The sequence below is a fragment of the Physella acuta genome, unplaced genomic scaffold, assembly GCF_028476545.2.
Source record: "Physella acuta isolate Inbredline_101_S28 unplaced genomic scaffold, ASM2847654v3 ptg000666l, whole genome shotgun sequence".
NCBI classification, from domain to species: domain Eukaryota; kingdom Metazoa; phylum Mollusca; class Gastropoda; family Physidae; genus Physella; species Physella acuta.
In genome coordinates, this window is record NW_026732185.1 from 393,524 (window position 1) to 404,678 (window position 11,155).

Sequence of the window (11,155 nt, forward strand, 5' to 3'; positions counted from 1 at the left end):
TTCCCTGTCCTGCCTTATGCAGGTGTATCCTCTAATAGAGAAGCGAAGATTGTTGTTGAGGTGAGTTTCTTGAATACAAGCAACGTCTACTTTATTTTCATGTAGGAATATTTTTAAGGCTTCCTTTTTTTTTATGAACTCCCTCTGCATTCCACTGCAGGATAACAAGTAATTTGTTGTTTTCCTCACTATTTTGGCCAGTAGAATTTACCTTCTGATCCTTGCCCCTGGCTGGCCAGGCAAGAATAGAGGAACCACCAGCTCGCTTTTGTGGGCTCCTTCGAGGCGGAGAGCCCGGCCCCCTACCTGCGCGGCGGGATTCCACAGGCAGGACGCCACTTCTGTTAGTCCTACTTCTTTCCTCCATCATAAAATTAAGCAGTGCGTGCCAGCATGTTATGCGCCATACTAGATGGCCCGTTGACTCCGACTTCAGCCTGCTTTTCTTTCTGGATTTGCTTCCATAGCCTTTGATCACCCAAGAACAAACTACAAGGCAGTAGCTGTTTGATTTTGGAGTTGTCTCTCCTAGATGGGTTGCTGTCCCCAGCTAACGAGCCCCATCTGCCCGGGTTTGGAGTTATAGCGCCCCATGCTCGCCGTTGAAGTCATTTCCTTGGATTTATGAGATGTTTTTTATTAGATATCCTAACCAATGGATATCCCACCTCATCCTCCATGACCACAAACCAGTTGGTCCACGGCTGTTTATTTGGTATTCACAGCTAACCCTCATATCTAAGGGCCTGTCCCCTATCCGCCACCTGGGGACGCGCTCGGTAGGAGATGGTAGCTCCCCCAAGTATCTTCGAGTTGAACTCGAAACTTTTTTTTTTTTTCGAATTTATCAACCATGAGCTTTGCCGACTCGACCATACTTCCATCACAATTAAGCTTTACGTGTCAACTGGTTATTCGCCATTGACACCTTTGACTCCGCTTTCAGCCTGCTTTTCTATTTGGATTTGCTTCCATGGCCTTTGTCCAACCAAGAACACACTACAAGGCAGCAGTTGTTTGATTTTGGAGTTGTCTCCTAGAAGAGTGGCTGTCCCCAGCTAACGAGCCTCATCTGCCGGAGGGTTCGAACTCGAGACTTTTCGGTTTAGCAACCATGAGCCTTACCGACTCGACCACGCCGACCCCACTGCCAGTATATAACAAGTGTGTCATCTTTAGAACAACCAGCTAAAACAAGTTATTAAAAGATGGCTCTTGGGTGGAATACCACAACAGATATTTCAAACTATTCTTTGTCAGTAAATACACTGTATCAATTTTAGTTTCATACATACAATCTTGATAGTTCACTTCAGAACTAAAATACTTCAGCGTAGTAAAATGTATACCTACCACCATGTGCCAACTGATGTGTATTAGTTGTCAAATAAAGTACAAACTTAATTAAGCAAGTTCAGCTATTTACATAACGGTTATGCCTCACCCCTTACAACAGCCGACTGCATTGTTTACAATTACCATATCTGACTGTTGGTCATTATTGTAGATGGAGTAGAGTTGAGCTGTTTCTGTAGTCACTGCATATGACAAAAGTTGTGTAGCCATACAATACCAAGCTGGAAGCTAGGAAGCTTGATTGTAATGATCTTTTTAGCCATTGGTTGTTAAATATTATTAAAATTTTAGTCTCTTGTGTAATGTAGAAGTCGAATGTAAAGTTTTATAAAGTTGAATAAAGCTTTATTAAAACAAACCAAAAAAAAATAGTAACGTTTAAATGTATCTAACATTCATAACTGGGTAGTTTCTTCAACGACAAGTTAAGAATATTAAAAACAAAAAATTCGTATATTCAAATTAAAATGGGAGATAACAAGATCAAATACTAGCCAGTAATCGCTTGATCAGAGTGCCGGCGTGAGTGAACCATCATCGTGAAAGGAGCGGCACATGACGACAGTTTACGGACGACAATGAAAAGATCAAGCAGAACTTCTTACCTCTCCTTAGTTTCAAATCTTTTAAAAGCTAAATTATCTGCCCCTAATACCCACTACTAATTCGACCGGCTCTACGATTGTTGACATTCGGAGTGAACCTTAGCTCACCAGAATGGTAGGGGTGGTAGCTATATGCCTAGAGAGCGGGGGAGTAACAGCGTGCGTTTACGTGGTGGTGTCTCGCATGGTCCCCATGAAGATAATTATATATATAGATCTTCTTTATAATGTCATCCTCGCAAAATGTTTACAATCTTAGAGCCGAGTGAATTAGTAAACTACTGTTAGGGGCAAAAAATAGTTTTAAACAATTTGAAAATAAGGGGAGGTAACAAGATTAAGAAGTAGACATCGCTTGGTGAGATTGTTGTCGTCTGTAAACTGAAGTTGCTTTCGCGCCACAAATCGGACAAAGGGGTCGCAAAAGGGCAGATAATCGGCTTACAGAGATTGCGAGCTACAGATGGTGTTCTAAAGCAAATATATTTAGTGGTGGCCTAATGAATCACTATTAAAGTAGAAAATAAAACAAATATAAAAAAAAAACTGTCTAATAACAAGCTTTAAATGCATTGAAAAAAAAAATGATTTGCTAGCTTTCATAAAAGAACGACCAAAGGTTCAATGAAAGGAAGAAAAATTATTTTATTTATCTTTATTTTCGGTGCATTTACAAGCTTGTTATTAGAAAGTTTTTATTTATGTATTTATTTTTATTTTTATTTTTGCTTAATCAACTATGAAGACGAGGAAGTTTATTTAGCCTGACACGTTATTAAATGAAGCCCAGTTTGTTTGTTTATCATAAGAACTTGTTTTCTATCAATCTGAAGAGAATACTGTTAGTGGCCTATGTTATTAAAGTTAAAGAAGATAAACAGTTTTCAATTAAAAGTTAATTAATATTGGTATTTAATTAACCCAATTAAAGATACATACATTTTTAAAGTGCGGTGTAATTTTTACTGTGGCGCATTTGCTAGTATGACCCTCAAATTAATTTTGCAAATTTTGACCATAAGTTTATGTGGCTTGCTTGGCCTCATGTTTTTGTTGCCAGATTTTTCTAAACCAACACGAACAAATTGATCAGACCAACATTTGAATAAATTTATCAGCCAAACAGGCATATGTTACTAAACTAGCATTCAAACAAATGTATCAGCCCAGAAGGCAGCATTCACTGGACCAACATTGGAACAAATTTATCAGCCAAACAGGCATATGTTTTTAAACTAACATTCAGATGAATTTATCAGCCAAACAGGCATATGTTACTAAACTAGCATTCAAACAAATTTATCAGCACAGCAGGCAGCATTCACTGGACCAACATTGGAACAAATTTATCAGCCAAACAGGCATATGTTACTAAACTAACATTCAAATGAATTTATCAGCCAAACAGGCATGTTACTAAACTAACATTCAAACAAATTTATCAGCCATGCATAAACCTGATGTAAACAAACATGAACTTCAAAAACAAAAAAAGTTTTCTTTTTCAATTTTAATTAGGATTTATTTTTAAAATGTACACTAACATGAACTTCAAAAACAAAAACAGTTTCCTTTTTCAATTTTAATTAGAATTTATTTTTAAAAACTTGAATAGATTATAAAGCAAACACATGCTTTAAAAAAATCCAAATCCATCTGCGTGAAGGTCAAAGTCAGTTTTGGATGGCGCCCGGTCAATAATAATAGCTACAGCATCCCTTGAGACATATTACCCTGTAAGTGTTGTTGATGTAGCCGCGGCAATCTTTAGTTCTCACACAGCGTGCTGCCGAGAGATAAGCGTACCAAGGGACTGAGAATAGGCTGGAAAAGTCTATGTTATCATACTAAATTTTAAAATATTTAAAAAGTAATGTAAGCGATAACATTTTTTTTTAAATACCAAAAGATTAAGAACAGGCTGGGAAAGTATATGTAATCATAATAATTTTTTTAAAAATATTTTAAAAGTAATGCAAGCGATAAAAGTTTTATGTTTTTAAATAAAAAGAGATTGAGAATAGGCTGGAAAAGTCTATGTTATCATACTAAATTTTAAAATATTTAAAAAGTAATGTAAGCGATAACATTTTTTTTTAAATACCAAGAGATTAAGAACAGGCTGGAAAAGTATATGTAATCATAATAATTTTTTTTTAAATATTTAAAAAGTAATGCAAGCGATAAAAGTTTTATGTTTTTAAATAAAAAGAGATTGAGAATAGGCTGGAAAAGTCTATGTAATCATACTAAATTTTTAAAAAATATTTAAAAAGTAATGTAAGCGATAAAAGTTTTATTTTTTAAAATACCAAGAGATTGAAAATAGGCTGGAAAAGTCTATGTTATCATTCTATTTTTTTTTAAATATTTAAGAAGTAATGTAAGGGGTCGTCCATAAATGACGTCACACTCGTAGGGAGGAGGGGGGTTCGGTAATTTTGTGACGGTGTGTGATGAGGGGGGTGGGGGTGGGGGGTGAGAGGTTCAGATGGTGCGACGTCACACTTTTGCATTATAATACATCAATGTTAGAAAACGAATTTTAGACGTTATTTCGCGTTTTAGATAACTGTTATAATAAATTGTAATAGTTTAGACAAGATTTTAGAAACATATCGATGTTTAAAAAAAATTCAACTGCAATTTTGAGGGGGGTTGTAGGTTGAGGTGTGACGTCATTTTAAGGGGGGGTCTGGCTTTTTGTGACGTCGTGTGACGGAGGGGAGGGGGGATGGGGTAAAAATCTTCAAAAAAGCGTGACGTCATTTATGGATGACCCCTAAGTTATCATGCTAAATTTTTAAAAATATTTAAAAAGTAATGTAAGTGATAAAAGTTTTATTTTTTAAAATACCAAGAGATTGAAAATAGGCTGGAAAAGTCTATGTTATCATTCTAAATTTTTTTAAAAAATATTGAAGAAGTAATGTAAGGGGTCGTCCATAAATGACGTCACACTCGTAGGGGGGAGGGGGTTCGGTAATTTTGTGACGGTGTGTGATGAGGGGGGAGGGGGGGTGGGGGGGTCAGATGGTGCGACGTCACACTTTTGCATTGTAAAAAAGAAATGTTAGAAAACGAATTTAAGACGTTATTTCACGTTTTAGAAATTTGTTTTAATAAATTTTAATAGGAGTTTATTAAAATACTCTAATTTGACAGAGTTCAGACAAGATTTTAGAAAAATATCGATGTTGAAAAAAAAATTCAACTGCAACTTTGAGGGGGGGGGGGGGGTTGTAGTTTGAGGTGTGACGTTATTTTTAGGTGGGGGCCTGGCTTTTTGTGACGACGTGTGACGGAGGGGAGGGGGGGGAGGTAACAATCGTCAAAAAAGCGTGACGTCTTTTATGGATGACATCTAAGCGATAAAAATTATTTTTTAAATACCAATAGTCTGAGAATGGGCTTGAAAAGTCGATGTAATCATACTAAATGTTTAAAAAAATATTTTTTAAAATATGGAATGCGATAAAATTATAGTTTTATTTTTTTTAAATACCAAGAGACTTGAAAAGTCTATGTAATCATACTAAATAAAAAAATATTTAAAAAGTAATGTAAGCGATAACATTTTTTTTTAAATATCAAAAGACTGAGAATAGGCTTGAAAAGTCTATGTAATCATACTCAAACTAATTTTAATTTTTTTTTTTAAAGTAATGTAAGCGATAAAATTATAGTTTTATTTTTTTAAAATAAATGCCGTTTAGGAACCACCTATAACACTCACTTTCATATTATAGTATTGAATATAAGCAGTTGAAAGTAGAGTTCATCTGTTTGGTGTACTAATTAGCCTAACGTGTAGACACATGTTGCATGGTGAAGTAGAGTTCATCTGTTTGTTTGGTGTACTAATTAGCCTAACTGTAGACACAACAATAGAGTTCATCTGCCTTTTTGTCATACGAATTACATTACACATTTAGATTAGGTACCCATTAGAGCTGAGTGGACTCAGTCTATTCCTACTCCCTTAAGCCCAGGAACTTAACTCAAACCTTTCACGTTTCATCACACGTGATGGCCATAGTGTCTCATTAAGAAATATTTAGAATAGTCAAATGAATTACCATCTTTTCTACACTCCCTCTTATAAAATTTAAAAGCGAAGGTCTGTTCGATTGGCAGAACTGAAAGACAAAAAAAAATTAAGCCATATTGTTTTAAATATTGAGTTTTCATATTGCACACATTAAATAGCACTAATAGAGTTGCAGGTAGTTTCATTATCATTTCCGTATGTACTCAGACACATGGGGCAGATGAAGTAGAGTTCATCTGATTCATAGACCTCGGCATATGAAGAAATAGTGTGGTCAGCGCTATGCCAAGCCGCCTTTGTTTCCCTAAAGTGAGTTAGGTACACATCAGAGCTGGGTAGACTCAGAGACGTTCCTTAGATATGAACTATCGTGTTAGAAGTCTAGCTCTCTTTCGCGATGCCGCTCCGTTCCATGTAGGTGGTTTACCCAGTGGCGTAGCGAGGTCGGGTGTCACCCGGTGCGGCACTTAATGGTGTCACCCCCCAGAGGCGTAGCGACCCTTCCCGGGGACAAACTTTCAAGTTTTCGATTTGCACCCCCCCCCCCCTTCAAGTTTTCGATTTGCACCCCCACCCCTCATACTTTCGATTTGCACCCCCCCCCCTCAAGTTTTTCTCTATATATTTTGCTATTTTTTGCCTTGGTGTCACTCCCATAAATGGTGTCACCCGGTGCGGTCCGCACCCCCCCGCCCCCCCCCCCCTCGCTACGCCCCTGGGTTTACAATTTATTATATTGTGATATATGAGTTAGGTAGTTGTCGAGATCTGTTTATATAACGTAATACATTTCAAAATACTTCTTGTTTCTTGTTTAATGTCTCATTAAAAATAATGAATAAATGTTATACAGATACCAATATACACGTGTATGATTTATCTGCATGAAAGGTCCGTATGTTATCATCTTGTGTGTTGTGTGTGATTATTTTGTGTTTTTAGATGAGGTTTGAATGTATTTACGTGATACTTCGTGTGTTTAGGTGAGGTTTGAATGCCATCAACTACTAAGTTCGCGTGCCTTCACATTTAGTTCATGTGTTAGAAGATCATATCAGAGGCGTAGCGACCCTTCCCGGCGCCCAGGGACAAACTTTTAATTTGGCGCCAAGCTCGGGAGCAAATTTTAAATTTGCATCCCCCCCCCTCTCAAACTTTTGATTTGCATCCCCCCCCCCACAAACTATTTCTATTGCAAAAATGCAGCTAACATGACATTTTAATTTGTTTTAACAACATATTTTGGCGCCCCTAAGGTCTGCGCCCGGGGACATATGTACCCCCTGACCCCCCCCCCCCCCCCATCGCTACACCTCTGGATCATATGTTCGCCTGTCTCAAACTATTGGTTTGTTTTATACCAGTGCGAATTGTTTCCTGGTGACCGGATAGGTGCGCAACGGAAAACTACGAAACGGAAAACTATGCAAAGGAAAATTGCGCACCAAAATGTACGCAAACGGATTTTTTTTCTTCAATCGAGCATTTATTGACATTAACGAAGCATGACCTCTTGTGTAAAAAGATGTTTGCCCGAAATATGACAAAATTAAAGTGTATTAGTATAATTAGTTTGCATTTGCCCAATTTTCTATTTGCGCAGTTTTCCGACTGCGCATCTTTCTGTGAACCAGCATAATATATATTCGCATGCATTTAATTTATAAACGGTTTAACAATAACTTATATTTTTCCTAGTGTTTATACCTATTATTTGGTTTTATTTTTGCTTGACAAGTCTGAATTAAAAAAAAATAAAGCTATTTCACATCGTTACGATATGTATTAAAACATTTGTGTTTCTTATTCTTTTGAAAATATGATTAATTAGCATTAGCACTTCACTAGTGAATTAATTATGATAAATTAAAATATTCTATTTTTTGTAACTCAACAAGATACGTGTAAAAATTGTGTTCAATGACCTCGCCATATGAAGGAATAGTGTGGTTAGCCCATTCGACTATTTTTTCCGTAACGCGAGTCAGGCACCAATTAGAGCTGGGTGGACTCAGTGACGTCCTTCAGTCTCGAATCCGAACTGAGATCCGAAATCGAGACCTTCGGGCTTACAATTAAACGCTCTACCATTCTACCACACTGTACCGGAAACTTTATAGTTCTAGGCAGCGAAACATGACTTTAACATGTAAACAGGTGAGACGAGGTTACTTACTTACAGGTAAAAGGAGGGCTCCTATTAAAAAGGAAAAGGGGGTACCAACACACAGATAATATGAGGATATTAGTTTACATGTGATAAGTAACATGACGGTATTCCTTCACAGGTAATATGGGGTTAGTAACAAGTAACACTAGGTTACTATCCCACAGGTATAATTAGGTGACTAACCCACAGATAATACTAGAGGACTATCTCATAAGTAACACTAGGGGACTATCCTACGTATAATACTAGGGGACTATCCCACAGATAACACTAGGGGGCTATCCCATAAGTAACACTAGGGGACTATCCCATAAGTAACACTAGGGGACTATCCTACGTATAATACTAGGGGACTATCCCACAGATAACACTAGGGGGCTATCCCATAAGTAACACTAGGGGACTATCCCATAAGTAACACTAGGGGACTATCCTACATATAACACTAGGGGACTATCCCATAAGTAACACTAGGGGACTATCCCATAAGTAACACTAGGGGACTATCCTACATATAACACTAGGGGACTATCCCATAAGTAACACTAGGGGACTATCCCACAGGTAACACTAGGGGACTATCCTACAGGTAATATTAGGGGACTATCCTACATATAATACTAGGGGACTATCACATAAGTAACACTAGGGGACTATCCCACAGGTAACACTAGGGGACTATCCTACAGGTAACACTAGGGGACTATCCTACAGGTAATATTAGGGGACTATCCCACAGATAATACTAGGGGGCTATCCCATAAGTAACACTAGGGGGCTATCCCATAAGTAACACTAGGGGACTATCCCATAGGTAACACTAGGGGACTATCCTACAGGTAACATTAGGGGACTATCACACAGGTAACACTAGGGGACTATCCCATAGGTAACACTAGGGGACTATCCTACAGGTAACATTAGAGGACTATCCCACAGGTAATATTAGGGGATTATCCAATAAGTAACACTAGGGTACTATCCCACAGGTAACATTACGGGAATATCCCATAGGTAACATTAGCGTATTAGCACACGGTTAAAACTAGAGTACTACAACACAGGTAAAACTAGCATACTAGCACACAGTTAAAACGATGGTATTAGCACACAGGTAAAACAAAGGTACTAGCTTACAGGTACAACTGGAGTACTAGCACACAGGTAAAACGAGTTTACTGGCTCACAGGTAAAACGAGTGTACTAGCTCACAGGTACAACTAGAGTACTAGCACACAGGTAAAACCAGTGTACTAGCTCACAGGTAAAACGAGTGTACTAGCTCACAGGTAAAACAAGGGTACGAATGTTAAATTATGTCATGTTAGTGATTGTTACGTCCCTTGAATTGTGTTTATCACGGTTACGTCCCCTGAGTGTTCACTGTGTCATCCGCGATGTGTAGTTAATGTATACGTGTTAGCAGTTAATGAAAGGTAGAGTCAGAGACATGACGTGTCGTCTAAGCTCAGATATATAAGAATAAAGTACTAGAGTTAACTGAAAGAACTGTGTCTGTTTAAGTAATGTAACAATGTATTCATACGTAAAACTAACGTAATAACATACGTTAAAACTAGCACTTAAGTAAAACGAGCGTACTAGCACACAGGTACAACGATGGTACTTACAGGTAAAACGGTGGCACTAACTCATAGGTAATGTGAGGGTACACCAGAGGCGTAGCAAGGGGGGGGGCACATATGTCCCCGAGCGCCGACCTTAGGGGGCGCCAAAATAGGTTGGAAAAACAAATTAAAATATAATTTTAGTTGCAGTTTTGCATTATAAATTTTAAAAAATTATATGGGTGGGGGATGCAAATCGAAAGTTTGGGGGGGGGGGGGGGGGGGGGTGGGTTCTATTCGAAAGTTTGAAATGTTGCTCCCGAGGGGGGCGCCAAATTTAAAATTTGTCTCTGGAAGGGTCGCTACGCCTCTGGGGTACACACTAACAGTTAACATGACAGTACTCACCAAGAAACACCGACAACAGCATCACCACAAAGTACACTGATCGCATCTTGATTGTCTTTCACTAACCTTTGTGTCACACCAGTTTACGAGATGCTGGTAGTGTATCTGCCTCATAAAAGCAATTAACTTTGGAATGGTGCATTTTAATTAGCTGCCAACAAGAGTAATTAAAATGATTAATTAAGCAATGCATGAGCAATTAAGCAACACCTTGAGGAATCTAGGACATGAAGTTTAAGGGGAGACAACACAGCGATTTTCGATAATCTTTTTTATGTTACAAAACACAATTGTTTAGGCCTGCAACATATCAATAAAAAAAAAATGTAAAAAAATACATGTATTTATTTTTTTAAATAATTCATAAATCAAAGTTAATATTTTTTTACAACACTATAAAAAAACAACAACACATACAAATAAAACACAATCACTTAAAAGTTTAACAGTCGTTAAATATATCTTTTTTGTGTTCTACACGTTACTTCCAATTCTTTTTTATTGCCCAGTGGTTCTCAAACTTTTTTGGATATACCGAACCCTACCAGTTTAATATTGCGCATTCACCGAACCCTTACTCATAGTATTATCGTCCTCTGTGACAAAATGTGATCGTGAATTATATGAGTCAGGTGCGTGTCCTGGCATCAGCCGAACCCTTGATCCTTGGGGTTCGAATGGTTTCACAACATATTAGTTTATTAATTCATAAACGAGTTGTATATTTTCACCAAACTTTATATTGTGTATATTATTTATATTATATATCTCTTTTCTATTTGTTAGTTGCATTGATAAAAGCACAGCTCCATGTATCGTCTGTTAAAAATTAAAGTTAGAATTTTTTTTTTTTTTTGTAAAATTGTGAAATTATTTTTATAACATTATGTTATTGGATAGAGGTGTTTCTTTGTATTTGTATTATAAAGTGTAGAGTGATGGTGTATATCTTGTCTTTGAGTTTTGGTTATTTTTAATTTGATACATTTTTACCACA

The 11,155-nt window shown here is 37.2% G+C and overlaps 1 long non-coding RNA gene across 1 annotated transcript; it reads right to left on the bottom strand.

Annotated features, from left to right (window-relative positions):
• Positions 1–3,427: 3,427 nt before the first annotated feature.
• On the bottom strand, positions 3,428–10,290 carry LOC131948950 (uncharacterized). The gene is made up of 3 exons (XR_009388095.1): positions 10,159–10,290; positions 6,041–6,100; positions 3,428–3,747 (listed from the first exon to the last, which is right to left on the bottom strand). It is a non-coding gene; the product is annotated as an uncharacterized LOC131948950 (long non-coding RNA).
• Between the last annotated feature and the right edge of the window lie 865 nt (positions 10,291–11,155).